Genomic DNA, 21,733 nt, shown 5'->3' on the forward strand with positions numbered 1-21,733 from the left:
AATCTTTACAGTGCTGGAGTTAGTTGATATTTCTGACTTTTGCCCGCAGGTTCCCCATGCCCTGTCTTTGCTCAGTGGACCCAAATTAACAAGGAACCTGCAAAGTCAGCGTGACTGACGTGCGCCAATTTTATTGGGCTCTGGGGCACAAGTGAGTGTCGTGATTTTTAAGTGGCTGTGGAAAAGTGTAACATGACCAGGCACAGAAACAGAGTGCCGCATTTCCAAATATCACCTGCGGATTGGTCAGAGGACTCATGAAAGGATGAGGCCTTTATTTGTAGTATAATATGTATATAGATTTGGATTACGTTCAGAACAAAATTATGTAGAAATGAAAGAAAACAGCAAAAACCAATGCAGACTGGGCAGAACAAACAAGTCATGTAGCTCCCCAAAACATAAACATCGATCCACACAACCTTTTGAATGGAGGAGCCACTTGTCGGAATGTTCTGGAATTTACACATTTAAAAAGAAGAAAAAGTACAAGTAATAGAGGTCATACAGTAATTATGAAAATGTTCAGCGTTGCATTAGTTGCTCTGACATCATTCCTTGACCAAATCCAACCTGCCTGCTTTTGCCACCGTTGAGCAATCCCCGTGTGTCCCACTTCACAAAAGGTTTGGACATCAATAAAAAAGGATCAATTCCAGAAGGGATCAGTTGACAAAAAAAAGTGTGATGGGCAAAGAAAAGTCAGTCTAGTTGTTGATCCACAAAGTAAAATGTGGTCATAGCCTCGGGACGCTCGAGAACAGACACACAGAGGACATCTAATCATACGGCAGGCCCAAAAGACAATATCTATTTAATGACAGACCATTGGCCTGGCTGACCAGCAACTAGATTAGAGGCAAAGTCGTCGAGCCGCAGACCAAAGACAAGCGAGGTGGACCGGGTGAGACGGGAAGAGACGAATGACACGGCCCAACCAGTTGTATCCCATGATTAGCCCTTTGTGTCCGAGCCTTCTTGGACCTAATCAAAAGACTGGGACAGGTCTAATGGGTAGAAATGATGGCTCAGTAAAAGGGGGACCAGGGTCAGTGGGTGGGCCAGACAAGTTCTTTGCGCTGCCCTTTCCTCACCCCACTAATTAGCTGACATGGAGGGTGCAGGATGGAGCGGAGGAGAGGGAGGGGTGGCGGGGAGGAAGGCTAGCCTGCGTGGAGGAGGAGAAACGGGAGAACAGAGGTGAAGATTTGAGGCAACAGATGGACAACAACTGTGCAAGGCGAAGTGTGTGTGTGTGTGTGTGGGTGGGGGGGGGGGTGTCACTGCTACTGTTACAACACACTCGACACAAGAAAACCAAGGGAGATGGAAAGTGACACATAGTCTCAGGCAGCTCAACATAACTCAACAAATGGTTAGTTGCGCTGCGGTGAACGCCCTTGGGTTCTAATGTTGCATTCACAATAACCAAAATTATTGAATGGACCTGAAACCATCATTGCTGCATCCACATGATTACGCGCAATGGGTAATTTCAATGAGTTGATGAAGATCATAAAATGTTTTATTCATTAAGTGTATTATTACCATAATTTCCGGCCTACGAGTTGCGACTTTTTTCACATGCTTTCAACCCTGCGTTTACGCAGTAATGCGGCTAATTTGTCCATTTTTTCTAATGGCCACAAGGGTGCACTCGAGCGGAAAAGGTAAGAACCAAACTGGTGGAATATATGTGCCGAGGAAGTGACTTTGACCAGCGGTTAGGGTTAGCGCTGTGCTAGCATGTTGCTGATGTGTTACTGGCATGTCTCAGTGATATTTACCGGTAAGTTTTATTTTAACTGGCCCTGTTAGCGTTAGCTCTGCGCTATTGCCGCGCTATTGCTCAACTTTCTGTGTACCGTCTTTCTTTGCGCACATGCAGCTTTTACACAGCTGTGGCGTATGTATGTACCAAATGGCATTTCCTTTCCAAATGTACTTGGTGAGGCTTGCAACTAGGTGCGCTCTTGTAGGCCGGGAATTATGGAAAATAGAACCTGAAAAATCTTGGAACACGTGCATGATGAAGCATTTTTTCTTCACATCCCTTGTTGAGGCTGTGTCTTCTTTTGGAGTGTCACCAGGAAAACAGACAAATAACAAAAGGCAACGATAACTGAAAACACACAATCCATTGTTATGTTGACTGAATCAGTGAAAGGGGCCTGAACTAAGATATTTTAGTTTAGATGGTTTAGTTTTGGGATCAAAATGTGAATTGTGCAACCTTATCTACGCGATAAATTTAGAGTGGCGTGTCCGTATTTTTCCAATAGATTGGTTTATGTAAGAATAGCACATATGAAGAAAAAAAAAGCACTGAAAATGATCTGCAACTGGATTCAACACGCTGACAGCAGCAGTGAAATATGATTGACAATCAGCACCACAAACTATCAGCATTCACTCTTTCATGTTAATTGGGCGGTTTCAAAATGCACCAAATTCTCTGAAACACAGCCTTGCGCCACTTTCAGAGCGGCCATGCCCAGCAAACGAGCAAATATTTGACTTAATTGGAAACAAATGTCATCACATTTATTTACAGATACAAATCCAGCCCCGTGGCCTCCGCTTCTAATTTACAAATCAGTGCGAAGAAAAAGCTTCCATTTTCATGGAACCCGAACAAATGGTGTTGGATAAAACCTTCTAGTTTAAATGCCTTTCATCAATTGTTTTCAACAAAAAATAGAAGTCATGCAGTGAGAGTGAACTGCCCCAAGGTCAGCAAGGACGAAGAAGGGAGTCAAAATCGCCTTGGAACACCATCCCAGCGGACACCGGGCAGCTCCCAGCATCCAGTAAACACTGTCCATCTTGGCTACCTTTTATTTGAAAGGTGTGACAAACAAAGGCAGACCAGCATTGTAAACACGTGACCTCATGGCAGTCTCCAGTTCCACAGCGACGGTTGAATTTGTCCAGAAAAAAAAAAAAAAAAAAGAGCTGAGGGGAACCAAAATGCACTTTGACACAAAATAAACCATTAGCGGTCACCGGGGGAGCTCCACCGCCAGGTCAGACACTCGGGTCGAACTAGTAGACGCCGTGAGGCTGGGGGAGGCTTGGAGTTTGCTGCGGCAATGAAATTTACCTAGTGAGTTGACATTTAACCTCAGCTACCTCCAACGAGTGGTGTCAGATTGTATTCAAAATCAATAATTTGGATTCTTGGCTTTTGCTTTGACATAAAGCAATAACCCCTGATGGTTTGATGACGATTGGTTTTAAACTTTTACCGGTACAGAGATGTGAAAGGACATTGCAGTTTTAAAATGGTCTTGTCTAAGGTGTGTTGAATAGAATGTTATTCAAAATGAGCAGGGTTCCTGTTTGACACTGAAAATTGTGTGGTTACAATTATTGGTTAAGGAAATGAGCAATGTTGGGGAGCCAAGAGATGGGCGGTGTCCATGTTGGCAAATTTTGAGTAGGAATGTATTAGGAGATCAGATAATCCGGAGAAAACAAACATAATCCAGGGTGGCTCCGGGACTCGGGACGGCGGCGAGCTCGATTTGCTGATTTGACCTCACGTTAACGCAGTCAGGAGTTTGCTTCATTCAGGAGTGAACATTTTAAGTGTGTAAGTACATTTTATGCTATAAAACCAACATTTGAAGCCTTTAAAAGCAAAGATGCTGCATCTTCTTCTGAAGTTGAATCAATAGTAAAAAGGAGACATATCCTCTGGGTTTGCAACAGTGACAGCAGCCAGTTTATTGACTGGAGTGGATATGTGATCTGAGTGCTCGGCAGGGGGAACGCCTCGCCCTTTGACCCCACCCCCCGCCCTGCGGCATGGCCCTTATGCCCATTGGCAGATGTGACTTACTGGAGCAGACGTTCCTGTAGGGTGACAGCTTGTTAGCCACCCCCTCCCCTTTTTTATGGAAGACCTCTCATGCAGCCTTGACTGTGAGGGGGCAAGTAATATTATTATTTTTTTGCTTTATTATCTTTAATAATCCAACAAAAACCTGTAGATTGGTCTAACGGCTATTGTGGCAACAGTTAGTTTACGTTGTAGAAATATTTCTACCTTGTTGGACATTTACATGGAAGTCATGTTACTAGTTTAGGCACACATGCTGTAATCTACTTTCAAACGCAAAAATTGGGAGATTTTAACATTTTTACAATGTGGCCATACATCAATGTTTTATTAAAATACAATATCAGCTACAAATTCTACATGAATTTTGACGCTATACAGTGTGAGCCTGTGAAGGTTTGGTGGTTTTCCTTTTGTTACCAATGTTGTACGTAAAAGAGTTCAATGAACTAGTATGGACTGAATGTGTTGCAACAATTGGACAATTAAATGCAAAAGTTTTAAGGGAAATGGCCTGTCATCACCATATTAAGAAAAAACAAAAACTACAAGCTAGGTCATTTTTGGAATGGTGGATTTAGATGAACAATTTTAACCATGAACAGATAACTCAAACACGCCTTTCTGCTGTTGCTGCTCCGCCCCTTCACTCACGCTCCTCCATTTCAGTCCCTGGGGAGCTTCAATGATGGTCTACCTCCTCTCCGCCCTCCCCAATGATTGGCACCATCAAGGACCGATCCACTCCGCCCAGCACAGCAATGATGGTTCTGTGACGCTCGTTTCTTGTGAGCTCGTCAGCAAACGCCAAAGACTGTAACTTCTGTCTTTACACTTGAGCGTCTTATGCCATTGAAAATGTTTGATATGAGAGCCCAAACAAAGTAAAACGAAAATGTATCAGTCAGAGGTTGGGCTAATACACAGAGTTCTGCCATAAGTGATATTTTTATTTTAGTCCATCCATCTACATTACGTGCAGTTGATATTCACATTGTCTTCCCAACTTCTTGTGACGCCCCCGCTTAGCTACGCCTCTGATCCTACCTCAGAAGACAAGGAAATCTGTAGCTCAAATTCAACCCACTGATTCTGTGTCTGTCTGTGTAACGTTCGCAAATAAATAAAATGTTGGAAAAAGACTAGTTTTATGAGTGGTTAGATTTGTTAGTGCCTGTAAAAATGGCATTTTCCGGCTTTTTTACTATGTGGCTATTCAGTAAAAACTGCACTCCCTTGAAATGTGGGTGGGATATCTGGGGGTGAGGGTGGGGGGTTGATCCAGTCTACAACCAAGAATCCTTGCAGATTAAACCACTGCTGCAAAAAGACATTTTGGACCATTGCGTGCAAGCAACTGTGGGAAGAGATCCCAGTGAATCCTTTTCAGTTCTTACTGTATTCAGGTCCTTAAAGGCACAGTTGGATGAGTTTGTGGGAAAGATCACATCAAGCCGCTTAAGGACATATTCCTACAAAATATCAAAACACTGTATTGGGCCATTTTATTGCGCTCATAAATTTTGAGAATGAAAAACGGCCACAATAGCTCCACACCCCTGCCAACCACGGCATCCAAGTGGAAGGGAAACAGCGAGAGAGGTGTCACTTGTTCTCAGTATTAGCGCTGGAGCAGATAAGAAAACAGATGGGACAGGGCAGGTCAGAGGGCCATGCTACGGCTGACAGCTTTGTTTATTTGGCCTGTCTCTGATATCCTGCTTCCAACCCCCCCATTCGTGCACACTCCTCACGCCCGACCTGGAAGTGACCACGCGGGGTGGATCAAGGCCGCTTTTCACCCGAGAGTCAACACTACCTGGCCCACTCAGCACTCAGGCCAACTCAAAACACATGGGGCAAGTGTGGGCTTATTACTCCGCTTTGACAAGAACAACAATTGGCAAATTTGTTCTGGCTCGGTTGGGGGGCGTTAAAATACTGTAGGGTGGAATGTCAGCCAGAATAAACATAGCTGACCTCGACAAATAGATCAGATAAACGTGATGGCGATATTTGTGCGACGGAGATTGTTCAACTGCAGCTTCGTGACAATGCGTGAGGTCCGAGGTGGAGCAGAAATGATAACCTCGCCTGGACAGCAGCAGATAAAAATGCTCACAGGCATCCCAGTCGCACTAAACTAAAGGGGCTCCTCGGGCGAGTGGAAGATAGTGAACACAACATCAGATCTCAGGCGCTGCAACTCATTTCCTGCAATGACACATGGCAAAAGAGAAAAGAAAATGATGAAGGATTTGACCAGCAAAACAAATGCTTTATATAAACTGTATGGCAAATTAACTTCAGTTTGACAAAATTACGGGTCTCTCTCTGAGCCATGTTTCCAACTATATCTTAATTGATTAAAAGGTAAAAGTGAAACCCAACCTATCAATAAGCAGTTGTTGCTAAAATTTAGTATGGGGGGGGACGTAAATTGTGTATTATGAAGTACTGATGCAGCTCGACACATTGTGGGGAATCAAAACGGGTTGGAAAAAGTGGGGTAAAAAAAAAAATGAAAAGGATTGGGTGACCGGATAGGTGTGTCACACCCACTAGAGGTCAATCTGATGCCCTTATAGTCCCAGCATTTGGAATTCGACATTATTAAAAAAAAAAAAAAAAAAAAAATCCAAAGTCAGGGTTCATTGGTTCAACCACCATTGGACGTGATTAATGGAACTCTCATACTTTGGTTTTCCTTTGCATTTTGGAAAAAAATATTTTGCTGCTGCTACCACATCATGGTTCCCAAGATGATTAAGGCAAAGCTGATGAACACATTGCGACTTCAGAAAGCAGTACGGGAATATTTGTCTGGGCTGCGCATTACAACATATTTTACGTTTCAATTAAATACAAATTAAAAAGAAGTTGAAAAAGCAATACCTACAGTCTTAAGTTTTAGTGGAAAAATAAAATTGCAAGTCAAAGCTGTGTTTGGTCACATCATCAATCACTCCTTGGTCTGCAATTAGAGAAGGTGAAATTCCCACAGACTCTTGTGCAAAGAAATAGCTACATGGTACAGATCTCGCAGACAACTTTTTAAGGTTTTAAAGTAAAATCAACTCAGGATTGCGTGACAATAGTACGATGCAAAGTGGAATGACAGACTATTTCATAACAGGGTAACAACACGAGACTTAATACACTCCTTCAAGCGTCCCGTGGCAGACAATTTGTAATCCCCGCACCTCTAAACACACCAGGGAAACCCAAAAACAAAGCGGCGCCTAAAAACAACCAAAACATTTGCAGGGCACTGGAGCCGCTCCACACACACAAACACACACTCACATGCACACACACATACACACTTTCAAGCCAAGCAGATGGTTTGTCTCCACCATCACCCTCACACACAAGTACACAAGGATCCCTCCGCAGAGCCGCCAAGTTGTCAGGAAAGGGGGTGCTAGCGGAGATCCTGGGTTGAAAAATTTCAAAAAAAAAAAAATAAAATCACACGTGAACATCCGTGGTTTATGTATGCCTGCTGTATGGGGGAGGAGTGTGTGGGTGAGTGCGCATGAGTCTGGACTTCTTCTCTGTCTCAGTGCGAAGCAGACCTGTTGAGACAGCGAGGGCCGACTCCTGTTTAGACTGGGCCGGCGCCAGTCGTCCCCTCGCGTCGCCCTCAGCAGCGACAGGTGAGACGCTTCAGTCGGCCATCATCACACTCTTCGCTGACAACGCCGTGACAAACCACAGTCAATCCATCACTCCTCTCGCAAGCTAAAAACTCCCTATCTACCATTTAGTGTTGAGGAATTTGCTTTGTTTTTCCTTTCATTGATGTAGGAACATCACTTAAATTTTTGTGACTCAAGATGAAGATGGCAGGTATCACATATGGACCACAGCGTACAAAGAAATAAACAAAAAACAATGTGTATCACCGAACTTTGGCTAGTTACCTCCAACAAAGTATTTTTCAAATTTAATCATACTCGAAATGATTTTCTTCATTCCCATAACTATTTAAATTTCTGAAGTCAAACCTGCCTAAACAAATTCACTAAAAACGCACCCCAAAAAATAAAAAAATCACACGATTTCAAACCGCTGCCATGGATGATGTCATGTGCATGACCTAAGCAAGACTTCCAAAGCTCCAATATGGAATGGATACTGAAATGTTCAGAAAAAAATAAGTCAGTCTCAGGAACTAGAGTTCGACATCCAGTCATGCATGATCTTGTAAAAACAACATATTGTGCCAAAACCACAATCAGGTAGTTTTATTATTTCTAAACAGTGATGTACTTATGGGTAATAATGATTTTAGGTGACAGTTTGACATTGAAAACGTGTCTATTATATCCACGTACTCAAAGTCTCAACCCAACGGGCTTATATTAGTATTTCTGGGATGTATTTGACCTACAAAGTTCCACTGAATTTTATTTACTGAAAAATGAAGGACAATATCACAAAACATTTTGATGTAAATCCATCTTAATTTCCCCCCCTTTGTTATTTCTTTTACATTTGCGTTGGCTTTCTATTCAGAATTAGGGGTGAATAAGCTTTGAAGGGGGGGGGGGCTGCACACTACTGACTGCTATTCAAATTTCATACATCAACTAAAGAGGCAAACAGTAATCAAGCAACATAATAATTTGTCATCAAAATGTGAAACTCTTCAGTCACCTATAGAGTTGGAGGTCATACAGGAAGAAGTAGGATGTTGTCTATGTACTGCATAACAACATTAATCAAGCCAACAGAGATCTTTCTCTAAGTAATGATTACACCCAAGAATCGGCACTGAAAATTAAGTTCAAGTTTTCGGGACTACCCACCCTTTTCAACATGGGGAAAATATATATTTTGTGAAAATTAAAACATTCGTCATACCTGGTTACTTTTGATGCGTTTTGTATCATCCGGTGTGAATCAACAGAATTTAAAACAGAGGTTTTTTACGATCCTACGGCTGTTTTGTGAACTCAAATTTGCAGATATGAATTCCCCAGTGCTGTACTATAATTTGCCCCCTCGTGAAGGTGAATATTACACTATTCCCTTACGACAGCTTTACAATCCTCAAGGTTAAATGAGGACCAATTGCTAAGCAATATATTACCGCTAGGTCGTTCCGAGTTAAATGGGCTGACGGTTATAAATATTAGTAATCATTCGGGGGAAAACACAAGGCTTCTGAGCTCAACTAATGATCAATGAATCAAAACTGTCCCTACGTTCACCCCTGTGTGGGATTTGACGCACACAAGCCTTGTCATAAAACGAGATCACTGAGGAATTTGCTATTTATTGCTGCTTACCAAGCACTGACGGGGGACATCTGTTTAAAATGCGGGATGAGGAAATGTGTACTGTGGAAAACATTCCTCACGGTTTGGTGACCCCGGTGTGCAACACCCAACATTTGAATTTTCAGGATTGAAAAAAAAACAAGTACGGCAGATTGAATAAGCCTCCGAACATTCAGCCCTAACAAAGACGGGAGGTGACACACACACACACACACGCACACACAAACACACACACACACACACGTAAAGATCGTATCATGGATGGAAAACCCTAACATCACGTTACTACAAAAAAAATGAAAAGGAAAATCCAGAGATCTGAACAGTTTGATATTAGAGATAGAGATTTAAGACATGACTGCAGTCCATCTGCATTTCTCCCATGTGCACGATTTTACTAGGTAGTTCCAAGGCTACTCTATCTCCATTGTGAGAAAATAAGTTTGCCAAAACCTCCCAAACAAAAATCTTAAAAGAACCACTTCAGAGCAACATCATGAGATTATAGACGACAAGTTGTTTGGTTTACTGCATTATGATAGTATCCGTTAGCAAGGGATGTTAGTTACTTCTAATAATCTACAGTTTTATTGATATGGATTTCTTGATATAGTACATCATTCTTGTGTAATAATAAGTTTGTCAAAAACCCTAATAACAATGACTTATGTTTAGATTTAGCATCAGAAACCTAAATTAAGCTTTTCACTGTCATTGTTATTATTATGTCATATGTGTACATATATCATCTTTTACTTTAATAATCAATTTTGCCAAATGAGATTTACCTTTATGCATAAATTCAACTCAGTTCAGTGAAAATACAGTTGAAACCAGAAGTTAACATCCATTGTGCAAATACACACGTTTCATTTTTTGTTTTACTGAAGTCATATCAGACCAAACCTTTCCTGTTTCAGGTCAGGATCAGCCAAATTATTTAATTTTGTTAAATGCCACAATACTGAGAGAGAGAATTTCTTGGATGATTTTATTATATTTTCTTCAAGGTCAAAAGTTTCAATACATTTCCATAGTATCGAGTAGCATTTCCTTTGAGTTGCATGACTTGGGTCAAATGTTTTATGTAACCTTCCACAAGCTTCTGACAGTACTCTGCTGGAATCCTGGCCTATTTCTCTTGACAGAACTGCTGTAACTGAGTCAGGTTTGTCAGTTGCAGCTAAACACCCCCATAACATGATGCTGCCACCCCCACGCTTCACATTTGGTACGGTGTACTCAGGTCTACAACCTTCCCCCTTTTTCTTCCAAGTGTAATGTTGGTCATTATCATTTTATTATGCCTAAACAAATCCACTTTAGTTTCATCTGGCCACAGGACATGCCTCCAGAAGTTAGCATCCTTGTCTTGATGTCTTTTTGCAAACTGTAATCTGGCCTTTTCATGTTTCTTTAGGAGTAATGGCTTCATTCTTGGCGAGTGGCCTTCCAGTCAATGCCAGGATTCGGTTCACTGTGGATAATGACACTTTCATACCAGTTTCATCCAGCAACTTCACAAGGTTTTTAGCTTTTGTTCTGGGATTGATTCGCACATTTTAGACCAAAACATGTTCATTTCTGGGGCACAGAGCATCTCTACTTTCTGAGCGATGTGATGGCTGGACATTTAAATGGGGTTTATACTTCCGTGTAATTGTTTTAACAAATAAACTTGGAACCTTCAAGCAACTGGAAATTATACCCAAGGATGAATTGGACTTATGAAAAGGCACGATTCTTTCTTTGATTTCCCGTCTGATTCCTATTGATTTTCCCATGATTTCAAACAAGGAAGCAGTTTTTGAGGTGTGACCTTAAAGGTATGCTCTCAATTGACTTACATGTTGTCAGTTAACCTATCAGGAGCTTCCAAAGTCATGACTTCATCATCTGGGCTTCCTTATTTTATATATAGTCTTTAATACATAGTCCTTTTTGTGTATGTAAACTTATTTCCTCATAGAAAATAAAATTCTCTTAAAATTCTGTATCATTTTTGTGGCATTTAACAAAATTACATAATTTTAGTGACACTGACTGACCTGAAACAGGAGAGGTCTGGTTTGACTTCAGACACAGAGACAAAAAATAAAATCAATTTATATAGGAACGAAAATGAACTAATGCCAAGCCGGTAACTCCTAGAGTTACATCAAAATTTGTTATAATTTCTTTTCAAATTGAGAGGAAACTAAGCATGCTAATACCTGCCCAAGACAGCAGATTTTATTATTTTCTGTATCTAATTTCCCGCACTCCATTTGAGTACAAAAAAAAAAAAAAGTATTATCATTTACAGAAGCCACCAGATGCGCGCACACAACAAAATACAATACCGCACGCTGAAATGTCCACTGTGGCCAGCCTCCCTCTCCGCTTGCAGTGCTCATTCATAACCTTTAAAAGCCTCTTCCATTTAACAGTCGGCCCGAGGCTGTGAGTGACAGCCAACAGAATGGACCTTATGTTGTCACGTTCTCAGCCTGGAGGGAGGCCTGGCGCAGCACTCAGGAAGAAGGGAGGAGGTCTGGGCATGTGCCACAGACCAGCAAACTGGACCAGAGTTTCAAATATCCATGGAGAGGAGTTGCCGTCGCCTGCAGGCAGAGTGGCACAGGCGGCTGCCCTTTTGTGTTCAAAGTGAATGAAGATTTGATGAGATTTGATCACCATTTGACCAAAGAGCATCTCCCCCTCATGAGAACATTGTCCAGATGTTGTTTGATCCACTCTTGTGTTTCCAGTCAAGAAAAACATGCTTTACAACATAAAAACTACTTGACCTCCTATTGAACTGGAGAAGACAGAAGTGAATGTGATCCAGTTTACACAATGTACTGACTGACAGCACGGAGCAAAATATACTGTGATGTTTAAGCAGGTTTCTGTCGAGGAGACTGTTCCATCAGAACTTACTGAAAACTCACTTTTATCAGGTACTCCTGCACAAAGTAATGAGGCCCCACACAAGAGCTGCATCAAAATATTTTGCCTCTGTGACCAAAAGTGCATTATTCAGCATTCAATTAGAATAGGCAAGAACAGTGTACAGAAAAACATGGGAAATAAATCATCAGAAATTAAAAATGCAATTTTAAAAATTTATGAAATTTAAATAATTAAACAAATCATACATAAAAAATAGCATGAAGAAATCATAATTGATTATGATGATGAAATATAGCAGGAAAAAAATATAATTTCCATGAAGAAATTAATTTATATTTTATTTTAACATTATTTATTCATTTATTTATTACAATCAAAATTGGAAACAAATGAATCAAGTAAGCATTTTTTTTTAATGGGATGGGAGAATCTCTGATTGTTTTGAAACAGTTTCCACGCCCGAAAGAGTCATTTTAGTAGAAATATGAAGATGGAGCCTTGAGTAGTGCCTCTGTTTCTTGACATGATCACTTAACAGAATTCTTAATGATCAAATAATTGATTGATTGATTGATGATTTCCATCCCAAACTCTTGCTAGGACAGCCTAAGAGGATTCTAACAAAAAATATTCAGCATTAGTATTTTATTTTTGAGTCAATGTGTGCAATCTTCTTTAATTGTTGGTAGAATCCAGGGAACTTAAATGTGTGTGTTAACCTGGGAATATTCAATAGCCATGAACTTGAAAGAACTGGACTTGTGAAAGCAAAGTGTCAACATAGAAACTGTAGTAGTATTAAAATAAATGTTTAACCCTAAAAGGCATTTAGAAAGAGGAATCAAAGAACTAAGATGTGAAATTGATACCTTGTCCATTGTCTGGCCCCCATGTGCCACTACCTTGAACCCATCCAAAAAAAAAAAAAAATTGCCCCACAATCAGAGTCTTTGAATGGGTCTTTGGAGAAGCCAAACGGGGGGCCAAGGCTGGCCTATCACGTTCAGGTATGCAAGCGAGAAAGGCGACGTTGAGCGATGGCGAGGTGTTGACAGTGAGTGGCAGGTGGAACGACTGTTTCACAGTTCACTTGGAGATTCATTAAGCATTTTGGACAGCCTCCTTTGCGATTGCGATGGCGTTGGCTCCGTAACGTGATACCCGGCCCGAGGGATACTGTAATGTTCTTACACGAATCGCCCCAAAGCAAACGATAGGCTGCGTAGCCCCCTGGTGACAAATGACACATCCTTCCCCATTGTCTATCTGCTTTCGATACGGAACAGCTTTTCAACTTTGTTTTGCATGCTCGTGTTGTGACAGGCCTCTAAACTGATTAAGTCGTGCCCCAGGATCTGACACTACAGTGTGTTGCCTTCTATTTGTTGATTACTATTGATTTTCTTTGATACTTCATTTAAAAATCAATGGCAGGAGCAGAAGAAAAATAGCCACCGTTTACACGTACTTTAACATACTATTGTGCGGGGGAGAAGGGCCACACTTTTGGCAGTCGCCATGATGGAGGCAGCCAATTAGGGGGAATGCTCTTAACAGGTGAACGAGAGAGGCCTCGGATCGATGGCGCGCTTTCTTCTCCAATCACAGAAAGTGGCAATAAATTACAGCGCATCTGTTTTGTTTCTGAGACGGCCACGAAGCAGGGTTGCAACTTTTTTTTTATTTGTTATTTCTTGGTATCGCTCACTCTGTCCAGGAGTCCCACTTGTGAGCCATCTTCCATCATTACATGACATACGGAGAGGACAAGTGGCAAATAACAGTGCTGCTACTGCGTGATATATGTCTGGGAAATCTAACCTGTCTCACTAAATGTTGACTTCCAATAAAAGTGTTTGCCTATTTGCTCTAAGTTATGCCTGCTTCCACACACAAGCCACTCAAACGGTATTAGGGACACATGCATGTGAACACATTTTATATACGTTTTGACCTTTCGTCAACACACTAACTGCCTTTTGGATGACATCAGAAGGTGTTGCCTTACCTACTTAGGTGGGTCATTTCACATTTTGTATTTCCATATGGAGATGCATATTGCCTTTTACCATAATTTGTTCTGGCGGTGTCTGTTTGGGTTCAATGGTGTTATGATTACATTACTTCTTGGTGTGGCATGCGCTTATGTATGTTTTAGGGCACAGTTGTTTTCCTCCATGGATTGCCTATTGTAAATATTTTTTTTTTCCACTTTGGGAAGAAACGCTAAGGGATTACGGAGCCATGTCGGTTAGCCCGGCTGCTACAATGTGCTTCTTAGTACATCTGCAAGATATGTCTCTGTGGTGCAAAAGTGGTTCCGGTTCTTCAAGGCAGAAACTTTGAGTCAACCTGCTTTTGGAGTCAACCTATCTGAGTTATTTGCGTTTTTTTTTCCCCTCACGCTGGTGCTATTATTCAACTTACATTATACAGCACATTAAAATGTTATGAAAAGGTCATTGTGCAAGACCCCATTTGGATTGGAAAATAAACCTCTTGCGAGACATCAGGAGACTTTAGTTTACTTTTCAATTGAAGTCTTTTTATTTTTTTTTTACAATTCTGGCAACAAATTGGAGGTCGAGCATCTTACTGGACGGAATTGTGTTTAGCCTCGAAGCCTGCGCTGTACTCCACCTTATCATTCTATCCTCTCATATAACCATCTCCATAGCAACAAGTGGGATGACTTTGACCCTTCACTCTGTAGAGACAACTTGACTCTGTTTTATTAATAATCAAAATCAGTTTATTACCATTGTCAGTGAAAGGTAAGTTCACAACTATGATTTTATTCTAACTTCACTGGTCTAACAAGAAACTTTGATGTTACTAATAAAAATACAAATTCAAATATCAACAGACTAAGCTGATGAAGTGTGCGCATTTGTGGCACTAATCTTTTCCTCTTTCCTTGGCACTTCCCTCTCACCACCCTCTTTAGACCAAAGTCAAGCATGCAGAAAGGAGTAGGCAGGTCGTCTCCAGCAGACCCGAACGCTCTGTTCTCAGAGTACTCACCTTTCACCCGGCGTGAATGTGACGCGGCATCACTCGGGCCCCTCGAGCCCCGTGGAGACCAGAACACAACACTCGCCAAACAAACGAGCGGGGCCTGTGTGAGGAGATCCAGTGGTCTGCTGAAAGACACAAGGTGGCATAAAGAAAAGCAGGCAGCGCAAACAAACCAGCGACATTGTAGAAGAGACACAGAGATGACACTGAGGTTACATGCGGAGAAGTTGAGGCGCCTTCTTACATGTGGAGACAGTCATCTTTGTCTGCAGCCCAAAGCTGATAGTGTGTAGCATCTCTCTGGTGAAACACAATTCACGCATATTTTTATTAATATTAGTCTTCAGAAAAACTAGCTATACAGTCACTTGTACAGTGGAACCCCCAAAGTTGAATTTGGAGTTTGAAAACAATTTTCTGTGAATATGAAACAGCACTTGAACTTTGAGATTTCAGTTCAGTACGCATCAAATATATTAACTCCACAAGTCGTAAGCGTTTTACTGTATATTGTTTTTGTTATGCCAGAACAGAAGTGTATCAGTAATGGTCATGGAAGGAGACACTGAATCACACAGGAAAAGGTATGGAGGCTAAGTACAACACAATAGTACATTATCCCCCAAATACCGTATTTTCCGTACCATAAGGCGCACCTTCAACGAATGACCTATTTTAAAACTTTTTTCATATATAAGGCGCACCGCATTATAAGGTGCATAGAATAGACGCTACAGTTGAGGCTGGGGTTCCGTTATGCATCCATTAGATGGAGCTGCACATTGCCTTTAAATTTAAGGGTACATGGTGGTAATGATGATGAAAAAACAACTTTGAAGTTACAAATACTTGAAAGTCAACTAGTTTCACAGAACGGATTGTTTCACTCTGGATGTTTCCTCACTACGGATTATTATGAAAATTAAAGGTCAATGAATCGTTTATTTTGCTTTTCTTCTGTAGCATATACAGTATTTTATCATACAGAGTAAACCAACTTCAACAAGGTTTTCCTTTGTGAATGGAATGTTTTATGGTTGTCATAAATTCACCTGGTACTATATACAGTATATTGTAATTCCTCAAACTGGTGGCAGTTCCAAACAGATGCTATGTCACAGTTAGTTGCCAGGTGCGTCATCCATTTAGGACAATAAACTCCTAACCTCAAATAGACCGAATCTGAGTGCAAACAAAGGCCTCATTAAAATGTCATCAGTCTAGGTTAAAATTGATCTTAGGTTAAAATAAAATGGATGCCCGCTCCAGCTGCACAAATGTAATTTGGATGAGAACCAAATTAGACATCCCCATAATACCACCACCGTTGTGCAACTTTATAATATTGCTCCCATTCATTTGTAAATGTCATGTGATGTGGGTGCATGACTTCTTGCGGGCCTGCTCGCGTGCACCCCCTCCAGCAAAAGTGACAGATGCCCAGTAATCTGTGTGAAAGGCGATCCGCCACTTAGCGGGATTGTTTCTGTTACACCTTGAAGAAGAGGCGGCCGGCAGGCTCGCGCGACGCAGCCAACCCCTGTAACTGCTGTCCTGGGACCTCAGGTGGACTCAGCGGGTGATGGGCCACCACGTGTGGAATGAGGAAGGGGAGAAAGAGGAGAGTATTCACACCTCACAGTCATAAACCAGTGGCGAGCCCCCTCCCCGCGGAGTGTATTGTCTTTAAACAGATGGCTGACATATTGACAAGGGGTTGTGAGATGATATGGTTGCCAAGAGCTTTAAAAGTGTGAAGACCCTACAACATATGGGAGCCTGATTATTGTCGCTAATGAATAAGTTGTCAGGTGCTGTCAAACAGCTGCCTCAGTGGACAGCATGAAATGAACGCTTCTGGGATCGACTGATGGAACGGTTTTACAACTTACTTGTCTCCTTAAATTTGCACATCAACAGTGGACAGGGGGCGGGAGTTTGTTCCAATCCAAGACTACTGAGCTTTTTATTATTTAGCTCGGGTGATTCCACAATTGGGATGATGGGGTTCGGCCGCAATACTTGCATGTAAGGTCAAATATCTATGACGAACAATGGGCCTAATAATCAGTCACTCAAGTCATTAACAATCCTGTCAGTTGTGTGGAATTGATAGTTGATGACCAAAAACTGGCTACAAACTACATTTTCCCCTCACAGCGTTAACCCCTGCAGTTTACACAGAAATTCTGCTTATTTCTGGGTTCTACCGATCCCAGAAGTCTCACAGTGTCATCTAGTCTTAGCTTCTCTTTCAGTCACGAAAATCATTTTTAATGGTGATGATTTTTTTCAATGATCTCCATATTCAAGTGTTAAGTCTTCATGACCATAAATCCTATCTGCAGATACTGAAGCATTGGGATTGGTACTCACATGTGCTCTGCTCAAGCACCCACCATCTACATGCTTCAAGATGACATAATGCGATACAGCCTTCATGTCGAAGGTGTCCTTCCGTGACAATGAGAGTACGAATGGTTGTTTTTTTTATTTGTGCCCAGCGATTGGTTGGCGGTGACTTTTCCAGGTTGTACCCCACCTCTCACTCAAAGTCGGATGGGATTTGTTCCTCTGACTCGTGCAAAGAGGACAATCCGCATAGAAAATACCGAGATGGATGGTTGGATTAATAAATTTCTGCTGTACACCCCACATCATCATCATCATCATCATCATCGGCACAGTGGTGGAAAATCACTGGATTAAAGCATCCATCCATCTACTTTTTATAAAAATGGAGTGCAATACTCAATAGCAACCAGCAGAGGTGCTGTTGATTCTGTAAAAGCTAGTTTTCCGGTCGCATCTACATGTGGCCCAGTTCAGTGCAACATGAGAAGCGGTTTCCTTCCTCCCTTCTACCAATAGCGTCAGTAAAACCATCTGTGTCATAACGCCCAAACGTGTCAAAATGATATGTTAAACCACGGCTTGCCTATTATGAGGTACAATAGCCACCCGGCATGGGTTTCCTCCCAGTGTGAAATGACAGATTCCCCCGTTTTCTTGGTGAGTGGCCGCTCGGCTCGCTGCTCCTCTTCAAAGGCCGGCGACTGTGTCACCTGTGTGGAACGCAAAGATGTGAAATATAGAGTTTCACCGCGAGCTTTCTTTCATCCGTATGAATTCTTTGTTTCCTGGACAGATTTCCATAAGGGACGGCAAGGTGGGGACCCCAGCTTTATAAATGAGCTGCTGCTTTGTCAACACAGGAGTGCGGCTATCTCAACCAGTAGCTGAAAGATTGATGGGGTGAGATCATAATCAGTATAGTGACATATACTGTAGACACTGTACCTATGGCGGAATGTATTATGTTTCACCGGGCTGTTGTACCATTCACTTACGACTATGGTAATTTCCCACTGTCAGCCTCTCGTGTTTCATAAATGAACCTATTTTTTCTTCAATTCAGCTAGATTTTCGACATTTTGTCATTCTCACACATTGTTTTAAGACATTTTTTGGGGTTAGCTCCAGAGGCTAACTCAAACAGTTGACATGATCATACAAGTAAAATGATAATTAAACCCCTCAATAAAATTCAAGTAAAACTGCTCCTCATTTGAAGATGCCTGACTGTCACGTAACAGACGAGGAACAAGATGCAGCATGTTGGCAAGCACCTTTGGAATTTTTTATGTTACCCTTTTAATTTCAGTAATTTCTTTTTTAATATTTTCTTGGGCCTTCAGGCAAGATTAAGCATCAGTTTGAGCTGTCATCTAATCTTACAAAAGATAATGCATGTAGCCCTTTTTTCGTCCATAAGAATGATTCACGTGTTTTTTTGCGAAAATATGCAGTACAGTGTAATTACAGAACAGGACATGATATTTATCATATATGATATACACATGATGACAAATGTTAGTTAATATTTTAAGATGAGGTGGTGGACAAGCTGAATCCCTAGTTCGGCATCATAAGTGATTAATATTATATTAGTATAATACTTGATTAATATTGTTGGAATGTGATAAGTTATATGGAAAGAAGCATTATGGGTAATGATTACGACTACGCGCATGTGCATTTTGATTTAAATAATTACTCAATGATTCTTTTCAAGAAACGCAAATATTTGTCAAATAAACAGCATACCAGAGCAGTTGGACATAGAGCAAAACATATTTTTAGGATGCTCTTGATTAGTTTTTTTTTTTTTTTTAAATAAAAATTGGTTAGCACACCCACCTCACAGTTTGATTAAAATTCGGGCTGCGGCCTTCTTGTGTGGAGGTGGTTGGTATGTTTTGCATGGGGTCTGTGTGGATTTTGTCCCAAGTACTTTGGTTCACTCCCACTTTCCAAAATAATGCCTGCGAGGTTCACTGGAGGTTAAATTGCACATACATTAATTTCCCCTCATAAAAGTGATGAAGTACAGTGAAACCTCTAAAGTTGAACAAAATATGCTGTTTATATTTTTCCCCTAGAAAACAACATAAATGTGTGTAATAGAGTGAACTAATCAGTTCTAGGGTCAATCTGTCACCCTCATAAAACTTTTATTAACTGTTTTGGGCAGAGACAGAAGAGCGAAGGTATGGTGTGGGGGTGGGGGGGTTGCTGAAAGTCTTTGAAGTGTAAAAATAACTTAAATGTGTATCTTAAATTTTAAAGTCTCCTTAAAAGTTGTAGTTAGGAGATGTTTAATGATGACTATCTATTTGTCAGTGGGGTTGTGTAGGGAATTGGCATCCCCCAAAAAAGTCCAAGACAGAAGCAGATTTTTTTGTTGTTGTTGGTTCCTCAAATTGTACAACTTGAAATCACTATGGTAATGATTTTAACACATCCTTTGACAGCTCATCCCACGACTACATAACGTAGCGTCAATAGGTCATTTCCTATTCTCGTCTACTGTTGGAAAATAAGTACCGTACACTGTATGTGAAGGCATACGCCAACTTTCCCTCCGACAAATGGTGAGACAGATGCGGCGTGTGATGAGTGAAGGCCCAGAGGTCGCAAGGGAGGAGCGCAGGGCCTCAGATCACAGGGTCCCATTCCTTCTCCAGCCTTTTCAATTAAGCCCCGGCTCACAGGCAACAATTTATGAACCTGACCTTCCAACTCTCCAGCTCCTGCTCTCAGCCCTGGAAGACCTCCACCACCCCAAAACTACATCAAACCAACCCCCTAATACCCTCGCTGTGACTCTTTGACCCTCCCATCTTGACAATACAAATCGAGGGTCGTGCGCATGCAAAAAGCATATGCGTATTATGTATGAACTCAGAGAGGCGCAAACAGATGCGGGTCCCCGGTGTTCACATTGAAGGGTCAGTGGTTATTCTTCAACAGAGGCTCAAAGGTGAGTCATAAAAAAATCCAATACAGTAAATGCACAGGGTCAGCAGCATATCAATATATAATACAGAAAGGGGAAAAATGACACGCCATAAGCCGATGGAGAGCGATTGAATTCTCTGTTTCTCGCTATCTGTGGATGCATCAATCTGCGGCTGTTGATAATTGAATTAAGAAGACGACGTGATTAACAAGTTCTTCAAACAAGCCGGAATTGCCTGCAATCTGACGCCCCGAGACCTTGACGGGCAAAACTATTTGTGACGTCTCCACAGTTCAGCCAGCTGTCTTCATTTTAATTAAAAATCTTTCAAGGCTCCAAGAGTTATGGAAGGCGCCACTCGGGCCTCTGGCAGCCGCCGAATGAAATACCACATAACAAATGATGTGTAAGCAACGGCTACAGCCATCGGGTGTGACAGTGGATGCGATTGGCCCTAGTGGGGGCCGTCCAAGTTAGCCACTGTGCAGTAAATGCCTGCAACTTTATTGAAACTATGAAACTTGATGTGAAATTATGGGGCATGCTGTCATTGACCAGAGCTCATTGCATTACCAAAACTTTACAGCTTAGCCATTTGACTTTGGCAAGCTTGACTTTTATTTCACCTGAAAAACATCAACTGGAGCTTCAACTTGAGTTTTACGGTATAAGGTTGGGCAATGTTTTACTGCGTTATACCTTTTAATATTTCTATGAAACCTCTGCATTCAACAGCCTTTCAGTTTAAATAATTGGTTTGTTTGTGCAGTTTTGGCCTTATAGTACTGATTGACTCTTTCCTACTGAAACAAAACATCCATCAAACACATTGCTCCAGCTTTCCAAATTTCAGGATATCTGATTAAATGAGCCAGTCACAGTTTCAAAGACTTGAATGACTCAACATTTGAGACACTCAACTCTTAACTCTGTTTATGGAGCACATTGAAAAACAATCACAGCTGTAACAAAGTATTGTACATGAAGATTGATATAGTATATTGTATATTGATTATAGTGCAGATACAATGAAATGCAAAACAACAGTTGATGGGATGCTTGGCAGAGAGGCCAATGCCTGTCAACAATCAGTAGGTGGAACCTCCCTCATGTCCGACTCTTGTGAATGGACACTGGCGTCGCTGCCAGCAGTCCTGGTGACTGCTAATGTGTGTTCCAAAAGAACAATACCATTCATATTTTATCCTGGGCCTTTAATTTGAGCATAAATAGTTGTTTATTCCATGCCAACTCAGGCTAGTTCATCCTAACTAAACCTTGTTGCATGAACAGATAAAAGCCTGCTCGGATGAGAGGTGAAACGTCTTCTAATCTAACAAAGGCAGAATAGTCCAGTTGCTATTGATTCAATGCCCTGACAACGGT

At 41.4% G+C, this 21,733-nt stretch overlaps 1 long non-coding RNA gene across 8 annotated transcripts in view; it reads right to left on the reverse strand.

Moving 5' to 3' along the window:
- Nucleotides 1–3,965: 3,965 nt before the first annotated feature.
- Nucleotides 3,966–21,733, reverse strand: part of LOC133498206 (uncharacterized) — a 59,760-nt gene continuing 41,992 nt past the window's right edge. For 2 of the 8 annotated variants that reach the window (XR_009794230.1, XR_009794235.1), the window contains 3 exons: nucleotides 15,290–15,345; nucleotides 15,052–15,170; nucleotides 3,987–6,058 (listed from right to left, as the gene is read on the reverse strand). This is a non-coding gene — a long non-coding RNA (uncharacterized LOC133498206). Of the gene's footprint in view, nucleotides 6,059–15,051; nucleotides 15,171–15,289; nucleotides 15,346–16,540; nucleotides 18,111–21,733 lie in introns of all 8 variants that reach the window. The other 6 variants (XR_009794232.1, XR_009794237.1, XR_009794234.1 and 3 more) reach the window with 6 other exon arrangements.

The sequence above is a fragment of the Syngnathoides biaculeatus genome, chromosome 3 (assembly GCF_019802595.1).
Source record: "Syngnathoides biaculeatus isolate LvHL_M chromosome 3, ASM1980259v1, whole genome shotgun sequence".
Taxonomy (NCBI): Eukaryota; Metazoa; Chordata; class Actinopteri; order Syngnathiformes; family Syngnathidae; genus Syngnathoides; species Syngnathoides biaculeatus.